Below are 14750 nucleotides of genomic sequence, written 5' to 3'. Positions count from 1 at the left end.
AAGGTATATCTCTCTAAGTATTGCTCAACCATTAAATTCAGAGTTAGAATATCCTAAGAGAAGTAAAATTATAGTAAATTTAACAGGGTGATGTGAGCCAGGACTGTAATCACTGTCCTCAGAGTTCACTTCGTAATCACAGGCAAGATAATCTAAGAAGAGAAACAGCAGAGTTGAAAATGAAATAGAAGTTATGACAAATAATGATGCTTCAAAACTAAACAGGATAACTTATGATTATGTGACATGCTTTTATAGTCCTAATTTCATTTCAATATTTAAGTGGTATTAATTCTGTACTTGTATATTTTTGTACATTTTCCTTATCAGTGATAGTATGCCTGGCATAACATTAAAGAACTTTGGGGATAAATATTACATCTTACTATTTTTTTTATAAAAGTATCTACAGAAAAGGATACATTACTGTTCACTATATTTCTTTGCTTATTTTCTGAATATTAGAGTTGGTTATTTGATGCCTTCTAAAATATACATTGTTTAATATAGATGTATTAGGTAATATGTCAAATATTTTATATAAACTATTTCACTATATGTCTTAAATATATTAATGTTGATAAATTGAAGAAGAATGTAGTTTTGTTACTGTTGGTATATGGTGAGACTGTAAAACATAGAGAAATTATTAAAACTAAATATTCTCAGCAACAATAACACAGAAAATCTTAAGTCATCTATGACAATGATTGTCTTGCTGTCTGCAGCTAGAATCTAAATAAATTTTACTATTGCAGAGGAGTATATATACTTGGGAGAGTTATTTTTTGCATTAGAAAGATGTTTATAATATTTTTCATGAACCATTATGTTTGTTTTTGAAATTGTAAATAACCTAGGATATAGGAAAATATTTTTAACTTTTTGTGTGTTTATGTATAAATGTATGGAGCATGTGTGTGCATGTGTGTTGTATGTGCACAAGTGTTCACCGGACCCCACCTGTGTGTGCTCAAATAACATAGGATGACATTGAATGTATTACGCTGTCACTCCATCTTATTGCTTTGAGAAAGGACCTGTCATGAAACCTGGATCTCAGCTTCTGATAAACCTTGATAATTCTCCAGTTCTCACTCTCCTCAGACCTGAGGGGTGTGGGTATATGGTCACACGCATGGTTTTATGAGGGTGCTGAGGATGTCTACTCATATCATCATATTACTCAACTTTGAATGACTCACCAGCTCCACTGCCTCTGCATTTAATATATACATTGCTCTTATTATAACATTCTAATAGGTTTTTAAACTTTGAAGGAAAAAGTGACAGAAATTATGCACTTATTAGTTGCATGCTGTCCAAAATTTCCCAAACGGTTTAGAATCACAAGGTTCACATAACAACATTCAGGCCTGCATGGTAAGATGGCTCCACAGGTCACAGTGATTGTTTTCAAGTCCCATCATTGCAATCCCTGTGGCGGAGAAGAAAATTGCTTTCCTCTAATCTCCTAACCTCCACGAGTACACTGTGTTTGGCTTGTGTCACATACTCACTCATGATATACAACAAATAAACTGTGTGGAAAGCTGTAGAGAATTTAAATTACATATAAATTTAACCATTAAATTTATCAAGTACATTTATTTATGCCTTAATGGAAATAAGAATATTAAATCAAAATAATATTTTATATGAAGAGTGCCTCACTTTTAGAACAATTGTATCTTAAAATATATGGTTTTCTTTCTTATAAAATAATTAAGAATAACTTTATGAAAGTCAAACTTACATATTTAAAACTAATTATTTTGCTATAAAATTCATATTTGGGAAGTAACATATTTTCACATATAACGGATTATGCTTTATGATTATATGCATTAGTACTTATACCCTGAATTTCTCCTATGTTTTGTTATATTATACAAAGAAAGACAAATAGGCATTTAACAATGTATTCTTTGAGATGTGTGTTCCTGCTTACTGATGAGAAGCACATGGTACAGAAGCTTAATTTTGTAGTGAGATCAATCTGGAAATAAAGCTGAAAGTTGGACAGATGATAGGAAAAAATGTGTCAGATACAAAGAAGAAATAGAAATGGAAATGGAAAAATTCTAAAAGAAAGTAAAGTAGGTAGATATGTTATGGCATAGAAGTACCAAGTTCAAGGCTTTTGCATGGAGATAAAACTAATAGTCATATTTCAAATTAGACTAAACTGCATAAAAATAAAAATAAGTTGATGCAAAAAAGCATTGCTAATGACTCTTTTCTATATTATTATTTATTCTTAAATTAATAATTGTCTGGTCTTCTGATGCTTAATCTGAAGCAACTTTGAATTTTAAAATAATAAATGCTAAATGAACCTCAGTTTATCATTCAAAGCCGTTGCTTATGTATGATAGGAAAATGGAGTAACAAATACACACTGAAATGTTTTTGCCTTGGGTTTTCCTTTGCTAAGAAGCTGAGAATTTAAGAGAATGTGCTGCTCTTCCTTAAGGATCTATATTTGGTTCCAACTACCCATGTTGGGTGATCCAACCGATAATTTCAAGTCCAAAAAACTGATGCCTTCTTCTAGTCTCCATAAAATTAACATGCACACAATACACGCACAAAAAAACAAATAAAAGTTATAAAAAAGAAAGAAACAAAAAGACATGGCACAGCATGTGAAAGCTTGCTACAACGTCTTTTGAGTTCAAACCCAAGAACACACCATGAAAGGTGAGAAAATAACCTCTTAGAAGTTGTCCTCTGTTTTAAAAGAATAAACAAAAATATACAAACCAAATAACCATAAAAATGAAACTTTAGAAACTTTGCTTCTATTCTGACTAGAACTTCAGTGAAAACACAAATTAACTTATTAATGATTAAGTTTATAAAACCTAAACATCATTCTTTTTAACAAAATAGAAAATAAGCTATCTTTCTTCATTATACATACCAATCCAAGTTCCTACTCCCTCCCCTACTCCAGTTACCTCCATATACTCTCCAACCCAAACCCCATCCAAACCTCCAAGAGGGTAAGCCATATTGATTTGGGGAAGGTCCAAGGCCCTCCCTACTATACATAGGCTAAGCAAAGTATCATCCAAAGGGAGTAGGTTCCCCCAAAATCGGTACATGCAGTAGGGATAAATCCTTGTGCCACTTCCAGTGGCCCCTTATGTGCCCCAGTCATGCAATGTCAACCATATTCAGAGGAAGTAATTTGGTCCTATGCTTGTTTTTTTCTCAGTCCAGCTGGAGTTGGTGAGCTCCCATTAGTTCAGAGAGACTGCTTCAGTGGGTGTACCAATCATGGTCTTGACACCTTTGATCATATTCTCATTCCTCCCACCCTTCAACTGGACTTGAAGAGATCAGTCCAGTGATCTGATGTGAGACTCTGCCTCTGTTTCCATCAGTTGCTGGATGAAAGTTTTCTGGTGATATTTAAGATATTCATCAACTGACTACAGAGAGAGTCACGATAAAGCTCTGTCTCCACTATTGCTTAGGGTCTTAGCTGGGGTCATCTTTGTGGATTCCTGGGAATTTCTTCAGAGCCAGGTTTCTTGATAACCCTACAATGGCTCCCTCAATCAAGTTATCTCTTTTCTTGCTCTCATCTCTGTCCTTCCTCCTTCTCGACTATCCCATACACTCAAATTCTCCTCGTTCCTCTCCTTCTTGCCCCCTCTTCCTCTCCACCCTCCCTTCTCCCCACATCTCCATACTCCCAATTGTGTCAGGCTGTCTTGTCTGTTTCCACTTTGCAGGTGGATCCATATATGTTTTTCTTAGAGTTCACCTTATTACTTAGCTTCTCTAGGATCATTAACTGTAGGCTCAATGTCCTTTTTCTATAGCTAGTATCCACTTCTGAGCGACTCCATACCATATTCATTTTTGTGGGGTCTGGGTTACCACACTGAGGATAGTGTTTTCTAATTCCATCTATTTGCGTGCAAAATTCAAGATGTCATTTTATTTTACCACTGAGTAGTACTGTAATGTGTAAATGTGCCACATTTTCTTTTTTTTTCTTTTTTTATTCTTTTTCAATTAAAATTTCCAACTGCTCCCCGTTTCCCATTTCCCTCCCCCTCCTCCCACATATTGCCCCCTCCCCCCGCTCCTCTCCCCCTATCCCCACTCCACTTCTCCTCCCCCTAGTCCACTCCCCCTCCCTCTCGATACTGAAGAGCAGTCCAAATTCCCTGCTCTACAGGAAGACCAAGGTCCTCCCACTTCTATCTAGGTCCAGGAAGGTGAGCATCCAAACAGGCTACGCTCCCACAAAGCCAGTTCATGTATTAGGATCGAAACCTAGTGCCATTGTCCTTGGCTTCTCATCAGCCTTCACTGTCCGCCTTGTTCAGAGAGTCCAGTTTCAACCCATGCTTATTCAGTCCCAGTCCAGCTGGCCTTGGAGAGCTCCCAATAGATCAGTTCCACTGTCACTGTGGGTGGGTGCACGCCTCGTGGTCCTGATTTCCTTGCTCATGTTCTCCCTCCTTCTGCTCCTCATTTGGACCTTAAGAGCTCAGACGGTTGATCCAAATTGGGTCTCTGTCTCTCTCTCGATCCATCGCCAGATGAAAGTTCCTGTGCCATTCTCCTTGGCCTCTCGTCAGCTCTCATTGTCCACCACATTCAGAGAGTCTGGTTTTGTCCCATGTTTTTTTCAGTAGCAGTCCAGCTGGCCTTGGTGAGCTCCCAATAGATCGGCCCCCCTGTCTCAGTGGTTGGGTGCACCCCTCATGGTCCTGACTTCCTTGTTCATGTTCTCTCTCCTTCTGCTCCTCATTATAACCTTGGGAGCTCAGTCCGGTGCTCCAGTGTGGGTCTCTGTCTCTATCTCCATCCATCGCTAGATGAAGGTTCTATGTGCCACATTTTCTTTACTCATTCTATGGTAGAGGGGCATCTAGGTTGCTTCCAGGTTCTGGCTATTACAAATAATGCTGCTATGAACATATTTGAACAAATACCTTTGTAGTATGATTGAGTATCTTTTGGGTATATGCAAAGAGTGGTATTGCTTGATCCTGAAATATGTTGATTCCCAATTTTCTGAGAAACCACTATACTGATTTCAAAAGTGGTAGTACAAGTTAGCATTTCTACAAGCAATGGGTGAGTGTTCCCCTGGTGGTATAATATAGATATGAATACTTTGTTTTGGTATGAATATTTATTGATACAAATTTAAGGTCAATTTTATTATATGTGTATGTATTTTTGATCTTGATTAAGGTATTGTGATTGTGTAGCTCATTTTAAAATGTAATGTATAATTAGGAAATACAGGTTAATAGATAACCATCTATAATAGTCAAGATTGTAGTCATGTTAATTAGATTTTCTAGCTTTATACATATATATTTCAGTTAGATAAGTATTCCTCAAATCTTTTAGAGACTTTCAGAATATGGCATTTAAAATGTTTTTAAAAAAATTAGAACTTTTCATGACAGTGAGATACATCTGCTCCTGGCAGCACTAAGCTATTTCAAAAGATGATGGGCATTAAAGAGGCTTATTATGGAGTTGCTTAGCCATTTGGACAAGAAACTCCTCTTGCCTGGACTGCTTCACTGGACATGAAGTATCCACAGAGAGATGGTCCTTCAGGATTCCAGCTCCATAAAAGAGTCTCCAAGACATTCTGCAGGACACAGAAGAAAGTGATTGAACTGTTTTTGAAATTTCCTGCTTCATGGAAAAGTCTACTGGATACTATGGACCAGTAGGCTAAAGATACATGCCCCAATGGTACAAAAGAACTTTGGTGACTGTCCAGGCAACAAAATGTATCCCTGTCAATTCTAGAGTTTTGGAAGTTGTTTATAATGAACTTCCTTTTTACTTAGGTAATATTATATCCTTCTGGAGTCATTGGTGGAATTGAAGAATTTATAGTTAAAATTATAGTTTTCCTTAGTTATGATAAAACATAAGGTAGATATAAATATTGTAACTGTAATTCTTATTTGATACCTGTTTTGTTATATGTACTCTTACTATGTTAAAGTTAATGCCTTACTTTTTGTTTAAACAGAAAAGGGGAAATGGTGTAGGAGGTCCTGTTTGTGTGTTGTTTTCATTGGTTAACAAATGAAGAAACTGCTTTGGGTCTGATAGGAAAGAACTTAGGTAGATGGAGAAGACAGAACTGAATTTTGAGAGGAAGAAAGCAAAGTCATGGAGAGACACAATGGATCTACCTTAGACAAACACAGTTAGAAACTTTACTGGTAAACCACTGCCGTGTGGGGATACACAAATGAATAGAAATCAGTTGAATCAAGATGTGAGAGTTAGCCAATAAGGGGCTAGAGATAATGGGCCAACAGAGATATAATTAATACAATTTCTGTGTGGTTATTTCAGGGATAAGCTAGCCGCAAAGCCAGGACAAACAAGCAGAGCCTCCTAAAACATTTCTCTTACTCCACATCCTCTCCAGTGTAAACTATCATTGGTGTCTTTAATCTTAGCCATTCTGACAGGTGTAAGATGGTATCTCAAAGTCATTTTGATTTGCATCTCCCTGATTGATAAGGATTCTGAATATTTCGTTAAGTATCTTTTGGACAACTGAAATTCTTCTGTTGAGAATTCTCTGTTTAGTTCTGTACTCTTTTTTAATGGGGTTGTTTAGAGTTTTGATGTCTAATTTCTTGAGTTCTTTATATATTTTGGAGATCAATCATTTTTCTGATGTAGGGTTTGTAAAGATTCTTTCCCATTCAGTTGGCTGCCTTTTTGTCTTATTGACTGTATCCTTAAGTTCTTTATATATTTTTTCTTTTGTCTGATGTGGGTTTGATGAATATCTTTTCCCATTCAGTAAGCTGCCTTTTTGTTTTATTGACTGTGTCCTTTGCTTTACAGAAACTTTTCAGTTTCAGAAGGTCCCTTCTATTTATTGTTGCTCTTAGTTTCTGTGCTTCTGGGGTTATATTTAGAAAGTGGTCTCCTGTGCCCATGCATTGAAGGCTACTTCCCACATTCTCTTCTATCAGGTTCAGTGTAGTCGGCTTTATATTGAGATCTTTAAACCATTTGGACCCGAGTTTTATGCAAAGGGATAAATATAGATCTGTTTTCATTTTCCTACATGTTGACATCCAGTTACGCCAGCACTATTTGCTTTTTTCCATTGTATAATTTTAGCCTCTTTATAAAAAATTCAGGTGTTCATAGGTGTGTGGTTTAATGCCCAGGTCTTCAATTCAGTTCCGTTGGTCAACCTCTCTGTTTTTATGTCAGTATCAAGTTGTTTTCATTACTGCAGCTCTGTAATAGAGCTTTATGTCAGGGATGGTGATGCTGCTGGAAGTTCACTTATTGTATAGGGTTTTTTTTTTTTTTGGCTCACTGGGTTTTTTGTTTGTCCATATGAAGTTGATTATTGATCTTTCAACATCTGTGAAGAATTGTGTTGGGATTTTGGTGGAGACTGCACTGAATCTATAGCTTGCTTTTGGTAGGATTGCCCTTTTTACAGTGCTGATCGTACCTATCCAAGACCATGGGAGATCTTTACATCTTCTGGTATCTTCTTCAATTTCTTTCTTTAAAGACTTAAGGTTCTTGGCCGGGCGGTGGTGGCACACGCCTTTAATCCCAGCACTCGGGAGGCAGAGGCAGGCAGATCTCTGTGAGTTCGAGACCAGCCTGGTCTACAAGAGCTAGTTCCAGGACAGGCTCCAAAACCACAGAGAAACCCTGTCTCGAAAAACCAAAAAAAAAAAAAAAAAAAAAAAAAAAAAAAGACTTAAGGTTCTTGTCAAATAGGTCTTTTACTTCTTTGGTTAGTGTTACCCCAAGATATTTTATGTTATTTGTGGCTATTGTTAAAGGTGGTGTTTCTATGATTTCCCTCTAAGCTTCTTTATCATTTGTATATAGGAGAACTTCTGATTTTTTTAGTTGATGTTGTTTAGTTTAGTTGCCACATCACTGAAGGTAGTTATCAATAATAGGTGTTCTCTTATGGAGTTTTAAGGGTCACTTACATATACTATCATACCATCTGCAAATAATTAGATTTTTGCCTTCTTCCTTTCCCATTTGAATCCCTTTGTTCTCCATTTGTTGTCCTATTGCTATAAGCAAAACTTCAAGAATTATGTTGATGAAATGTGGAGATCGTGAGCAACCTTGTCTTGTTCCTGATTTTAGTGGAATCTCTTTGAGTTTCTTTCCATTTAATTTGATGTTGGCTCTTAGCTTGCTGTATATTGCTTTTATTATACTTAGGTATGTTCCTTATTTCCCTGATCTCTCCAAAACTTTTATCATGAAGGGTTGTTGGATTTTGTCAAATGCTTATGCAGCATCTAATGAAAGTTTTTTTCTTTAAGTTTATTTATATAATGGATTGCATCAATAGATTTTTGTATGTTGAACCAGCCATGCATCTCTGGGGTGAAGCCTACTTGATCATGGTAGATGATTTTTTTGATATGTTGTTGGATGCAGTTTACCAGTATTTTTTTAAATTATTTATTTATTATGTATACAGTATACAATATTCTGTCTGCATGTATGTCTGCAGACCAGAAGAGGGCACCAGACCCCATTACAGATAGTTGTGAGCCACCATGTGGTTGCCGGGAATTGAACTCAGGACCTTTGGAAGAGCAGGCAATGCTCTTAACCACTGAGCCATCTCTCCAGCCCCGTTTACCAGTATTTTATTGAGTACTTTTACATCTATGTTCATGAGTGAAATTGGTCTGACCCCCTATTCCCAAATATTGGTTATAAATGTTTCTCTACATTTAAAGGAGGATATACTATAGAGATTTAAATACAGGTTAATAGATAATCATCTATAATAATTAAGCTTGTAGTCATGTTATTTAGATTTTTCTAGATGCACAAAGATGTATTTCAGATAGATACTTATTCTTCAAACCTTTCAAAGACTATAAAATATGGCATTTAAAACATTTTTAGAATTTAGGACTTTTCATGACAATGAGACACATCTGCTCCTGGCAGCACCAGGATGCTGCTACAAGAGGATAATGAGCATAGGAGAGGCTCCTTATGGAGTTTTTTCATTTGGGTATGAAACTGTTCTTTCCTGAGCAGCTTGATAGCATGCTATGTGAACTGGACATGTAGAGAAATGACTGCTAAACTTGGCTAACGATGAAACCATCCTTCAGGGTTCCTGTTTTATAAAAGAATAAAAAGAGTCTGCTAGACATTCTGCTGGACACAGAAGAAAGTGACTGACAAACTGCCAATAGAGACAAAACTGTCTTTGAAGTTTCCTGCTTCATAGAAAAGTCTGCCAGATACTATGGGCCTGTAGGTTGAAAATGGGTACCCCAACCTTGCAGAATAACTTTGGGTGACTGTCCAGGCAGCAAGATGTCTCTGTCAATTTTAGAGTTTTGGAAGTTGCTTACAATGCAGTTTCTGTTTACTTAGGTAATATTATATTCTTCTGGAATCTTTGATGGATTTGAACAATATGTAATTATAGTTATAGTTTTTCTTTGTTATCATAAAAGATAAAGTTTATGTAAGTATTATAAGTGTAATTCTTGCCTGATAACTGTTTTGTTATATGTAATTTTACTATAATAAAATTAAAACTTCCATTTTATTTAAATAGAAAAGGGTAGTTGAAGTGGGATTCCGGGCTTTATGCTGTGAATAGCATTGATTAACAATGGACTGCTTTGAGCCCATAGCAAGGCAGGGCAGAAAGAGGTAGGCAGGGAAAACTAAAGTAAAAGCTGAGAGAAAGATGGGTGGAGTAAGAGAGAGGCTGTGTAGCCACACCATATCCTGAAGGAATTTACCTGGTAAGCCACAACTACATGGCAATACACAGATTAATGGAAGAGTTAGCCAAGAAGAAGCTAGAGCTAATGCGTCAAACAGTAGTTTAATTAATACAGATTCTGTGTGATTATTTTGGGGCCAAGCAGCCGGAAATGAAATAAGCTGCCTCCTTACTACATTTTTCTTTCAGCTTATTTCTATGATGGATTGTACTAATAGATTTTAGTATGTTGAATCAGCCCTGCATCTCTTGAGTCAAGCCAGCTTGATCATGGTGTATGATTTTTTTGTTGATGTGTTCTTGGATTTGATTTGCCAGCATTTTATTTAGCATTTTTGCTTCCAAGTTCATGAGTGAGATTGGTCTGTAATTCTCTTTTTTGGTTGGGTCTTTGTGTGGTTTTGGTATCAGGGTAACTTCAGCCTCATAAAAGAGTTAAGCAATACTCCTGTTTCTATTATGTGGAGCACTTTGAGGAGTATAGGTCTTATCTCTTCTTCATAGTTCTGGTAGAATTCTGCATTGAAACATTCTGGATTCTGGTCCTCTGGTCCTGGGCTTTTTTTTTTTGGTTTTTTTTTTGTTTTTTCGAGACAGGGTTTCTCTGTGGCTTTGGAGCCTGTCCTGGAACTAGCTCTGTAGACCAGGCTGGTCTCGAACTCACAGAGATCCACCTGCCTCTGCCTCCCGAGTGCTGGGATTAAAGGCGTGCGCCACCATCGCCCGGCCTGGCCTTTTTTTTTTTTTTTTTTTTTTGGTTGGGATGTTTCTAATGACAGCTTCTATTTCCTTGTAGTTTATAGGTTTATTTAAATTGCGCACTTGGTCTTGATTTAATTTTGGTATATGGTATCTATCTAGAAAATTGTCCATTTCCTTCATGTTTTCCACTTTTGTAGAGTACGTGTTTTTTTTTTTTTTTTTTTTTTTTTTTTTTTTTTTTTTTTTTTGGTTTTTCGAGACAGGGTTTCTCTGTGGTTTTGGAGCCTGTCCTGGAACTAGCTCTGTAGACCAGGCTGGTCTCGAACTCACATAGAGTACGTGTTTTTGTATGACTTAATGTTTCTCTGAATATTCTCTGTGTCTGCTGTTAGGTCCCCCTTTTCATTTCTGATTTTGTTAATTCAGATGTTCTCTCTCTGCCTTTTGATTAGTTTGGATAAGGGTTTGTCTATCTTGTTGATTTTGTCAAAGAACCAGCTCTTTGTTTCATTGATTCTTTGTATTGTTTTCTTTGTTTCTATTGTGTCGATTTCAGTCCTCAATTTGATTACATCCTGTCTTCAAATCTTCCTGGGTGATTCTACTTCTTTTTGTTCTAGATTTTTCAGGTGTGATGTTAAGTCACAAATATGAGCTTTCTCCAGTTCCTTTATGTGGGCATTTAGTGCTGTAAACCTTCCTCTTAGCATTGCTTTCATAGTGTCCCATAGGTTTGGGTATGTTGTGCCTTCATTTTTGTTAAATTCTAGGAAGTCTTTAATTTCTTTATTTTTTCCTTGACCCAGGGGTGGTTCAGTAGTTCAATTTCCATGAGTTTGTAGGCTTTCTGACAGTAGTATTGTTAAATTCTAACTTTAATCCATGGTGATCTGATAAGATACAGGGGTTTACTACATTATTTTATATCTGTGGAAGTTTGTGATCAATTTTAGAGAAGGTCCCATTAGGTGCTGAGAAGAAGATATTTTCTTTTGTGTTTGAGTGGAATGTTCTATAGATGTCTGTTAAGTACATTTGATTCATGACATCTATTAATTCTCTTATTTCTCTGTTAAATTTCTGTCCGGTTGACCTGTCCATTGGTGAGAGAGAGTGTTAAAATCTCCTACTATTAGTGTGTAAGGTTTGATGTGTGAATTAAGTTTTAGTATTCTTTTACACATGTGGATACTCTTGTATTAAGGGCATAGATGTTTGGGATTGAGACTACATCTTGATGGATTGTTCCTGTTATGAGTATAAAGTGTCCATCTTCATCTCTTCTGATTGATTTTAGTTTGAAATCTATTTTGATTGATATTAGGATAGCTACACCCACTTATTTCTTAGGTCCACTTGATTGGAAAACCTTTTCCTACCCCTTTACTCTGAGGTAGTATCATCTTATCATCTTTGAGGTTGAGGTGGGTTTCTTGTATGTGCCAGAATGCTGGATTCTTTTCTTATCCTGTGTTTTTATAGGCAAATTGAGTTCATTGATATTAAGAGATATTAATGACAAGTGGTTGTTAATTTGTGATATTTTTAGTAATAGTTTTGTTTCTTTGAGTTTTGCTGGTGGGAGATTATCTGTTGCCTGTGTTTTGTGGGTGCTGTTAAATTCCTTGGGTTGGGGTTTTCCTTCTATTACTTTCTGTAAGGCTGGGTTTGTGGATATGTATTGGTTAAATCTGTTTTTGTCATGGAATATCTGTTTTCTCCATCAACGATGATTGAAAACTTTGTTGGGTATAGTATTATGGGCTTGAATCCATGGTCCCTTAGTTTCTGCAGCACATCTTCCCAGGACCTTCTGGCTTTCATGGTTTTCATTGAGAAATGGGTTATAATTCTGATAGGTCTACCTTTATGTGTTACTTGATCTTTTACCTCCGCAGTGCTTAATATTCTTATTTATTATGTATGTTTTATGTTTTGATTATTATATGGTGAGGGGACTTTTATTTTGATTCAGTCAACTTGTTGTTCTGTAAGCTTCTTGTACCTTAATAGGGATATCATTCTTTAGGTTGGGAAAATTTTCTTCTATGATTTTGTTTAATGTATTTTCTGTGCCTTTGAGGTTGAGTTCTTCTCTTTCTTCTACCCCTATTATTCTTTGGATTGACCTTTTCATGGTGTTCCAGATTTCCTCGATGTTTTGTGTTAAGAATTTGTTGAATTTAATATTTTCTTTGACCAATTAGTCTATTTCCTCTATAGTATCTTCAACAACTGAGATTCTTCTATCTCCTGTAATTCTATTGGTTATACTTAAATCCATAGTCCCTGTTCATTTATCCAGATTTTCCATATCCAGAATTCTCTGGGTTTGTGTTTTCTTTATTACTTCTATTTCAATCTTCAAATCTTGAACTGTTTGCTTTACTTATTTGATTGTATTTTCTTGGGTTTCTTTGAGTGATTTATTATTTTTTTTTCAATTTTGTTTGTCTTTTCCTCCACTTCCTTAAGAGAATTTTATTTCCTCTTTAAAGGTCTCCATCATTTTCATAAGTTATGTTTAAAGTTGTTTTCTTCTGGATTAGGATGATCAAGTCTTCCTGCTGTATGTCCACTGGGTTCTGGTCTTACCATGTTGCTTTTTAGCTTGTTGAATGAATTCTTGCATTGGTGCCTACCCAATGCATCCTTCAAATGAGGCTGGCAGTATCTTTGCTACTTGTTGCAATCCTTGCAGTGGTTGTCTGAATTTACCTTGTGGGTTTGGGAACTTACCTTGATCTATTCTGTACTGTCAATGTCTGTTTTAGGAAGATTCTGATGTCTCCCTAAGCCTGCTCTTTAGGACTTCTCTCCTGGTTCATCCCTTTGGTCCCCTCTTTTGGTCCCCTCAGTGTTGTAGCAAGCTGTCAGTCCCAAAAGTATTGTAGCAAGCTCTTGATCCCCTCAGTCTTGTTGAAAGCTCTTAGTTCCCTCAATATGGTAGCAGGTTCTTAAGTCACCACAATACTGGAGCAAGCTGTGTTTCAGAGTTCCAACGAGGTTGCTCACAAGTACCCTCACTATTGGAGCAAAGGATGTTTCAGAGTTCCACTAACATTGCAGGAGGATAAGTGAGTTTGGGGGTGGGGTGGGGATAGGAGCTGGGAGGGTCAGGTGGATGGGTTTGGGTTTTGGGGGAGCCTACCTACAAGAGGGTCTCCTGCTGGTTGGCTATGAAAGCTGAGAGAGTTGGTGGCAGGCCCGGGAATTTGTCCCACTGTGTTGGTCCTAGAAAGTGGAGTGTCCCACTACATGGCTCACCTTATAAGTCTCCTCAGTATTAGATCAAACTGTGTTTCATAGTTCCACTGAGGTAAAGGACAGGTAAGTTTAGGGGTGGGGTCGGACTAATAGCTTGGAGGATCTGGTGGACGCGGCTGGAATTTGGGAGAGCTTACTTGCAGAAAGGTCTCCTGCTGGCTGGCTAAAACAGCCTAGAGTTGGGAAGATGGACCTGTGTAGGTCATAGAGAGTAGAGTGTCCTGTCGCATGTCTGTTCACTCACCTTTTTAGTCTTCTCAATATTCCCTCTATATTATTGTTTCCAGAAAAAGACTATGTTGTCATTTACTTAAATCTGCTTTTTTCACAGCTGCACTTTTTGTCTGTAAACAGGCCATGTTTGTGTGAGTGTATGTTTGTGTGTTTATATTGGTTTGCTAAATGGGCCAATCAATACCTCAACTTATGTCACTATGGAACACTATACAAATTGCTTTAATTTTTAATATGAATTTATGCCGATGATGAAATTTAAAAATTATTCACATGAAAATATTAGTAATCAATAACATATAGAATAACTATAACAATATGATATTTTAAGGGATATATGAAAATAATCTATGTCAAATGCAAAATTATAATTTTGCATCTCAGAGAAAGCACTGTATGAATGATATTTTTGTTTTTTTTATCTTATGTTTTCACCTATTTTCAGGATAAACTATATGGTTTGTCTATGATATCTAAAGGACTTCTTAACTATGTCTGAGCTCAGGGGGCACTAATGTGTACAAAGAGAACTATCTGAGCACATGTGTTAATATAAACAGTATTCAACCTGACAATCAACATGCCTATAAGTCATCAATTACCATATTGAGTTTGGAAGTGCTGAAAAGAATGATTTCCATCTTAAACTGGATAAAGTGGCATGTCTCAAGCTTTTATCCCCATAAGGGTGCACAAAATAAAACATAAATGATTCATCTATGGAAATTTCCTTTTTGTATTTTCAGACTACAATTTACTGAAA

This window comes from Chionomys nivalis, chromosome 3, assembly GCF_950005125.1.
Source record: "Chionomys nivalis chromosome 3, mChiNiv1.1, whole genome shotgun sequence".
NCBI classification, from domain to species: domain Eukaryota; kingdom Metazoa; phylum Chordata; class Mammalia; order Rodentia; family Cricetidae; genus Chionomys; species Chionomys nivalis.
The sequence above is the reverse complement of the archived record's forward strand: the minus strand, read 5'-3'. Positions refer to the sequence as shown.